This window comes from Penaeus monodon, chromosome 24, assembly GCF_015228065.2.
Source record: "Penaeus monodon isolate SGIC_2016 chromosome 24, NSTDA_Pmon_1, whole genome shotgun sequence".
NCBI classification, from domain to species: Eukaryota; Metazoa; Arthropoda; class Malacostraca; order Decapoda; family Penaeidae; genus Penaeus; species Penaeus monodon.
In genome coordinates, this window is record NC_051409.1 from 39,532,701 (window position 1) to 39,533,491 (window position 791).

At 36.8% G+C, this 791-nt stretch overlaps 1 long non-coding RNA gene across 1 annotated transcript; it reads right to left on the bottom strand.

The window, feature by feature from the left end:
* Positions 1-25: 25 nt before the first annotated feature.
* Positions 26-735, bottom strand: LOC119589021. Its single transcript, XR_005230162.1, has 3 exons — positions 593-735; positions 347-450; positions 26-60 (listed from the first exon to the last, which is right to left on the bottom strand). It is a non-coding gene; the product is annotated as an uncharacterized LOC119589021 (long non-coding RNA).
* Positions 736-791: the final 56 nt, after the last annotated feature.

Below are 791 nucleotides of genomic sequence, written 5' to 3' on the forward strand. Positions count from 1 at the left end.
CTGGGAGATCAAGGAAAAGCCATCAGCTGCAACAGTCTTTTATTGGAGCAAAGTTTCAACCTGAAATGTGATATTCAGGTAATACAATTGGCAATTTAAATCATTCAAAATACACATAAATGTTCTGAATAACTAAATAATATCCTATCTTGCATCAAAAAGAAAATATACATACATCAATGAATATTAATGTAACAAATCAATCCAAATAAACAAAATGAACTGCTTATATCACAATATTAAACTATATAAGGATTGCCACTATAGATTCGTGCAACATAACTAAATAATCTGCCTAACAATATCACAAAATAAATCATACATTGTACATTTTCAATGAACTCACTTCAATGGCCACACTATCACAATCCATGATTCCCAGTAGTTGCCATCGCGTAATCTCAGTTACGGCACAAACCCATATCCACAGCCCATTGGACATAACACTGGCTGAAACCCATATGAAAAGTAAACACTCCAAATCATGGCCGACGCCAACACAACAAACTCATGGGTCGTGTATTTATCAATATCAAGGAGGATCATACTCTTCTGATATTAATTTGAAACCCTTCAGTATCCTTAAACATACCTTCATGAGTGTAAAGACTTGTGCCCAATAACTGCCACTTCTGTGAAAGGTCGCCAACACAAATATTCCCTGCGAAGTGGATTCACACACGAGGCGTCAACCGCCACAGCAACGTCATACGTGGGCTCATGGGTAAACAAAAAGCACTCGAGATGCGCAACGTAACATCTCACCCGTATTATCAAATAAACGTAAATAT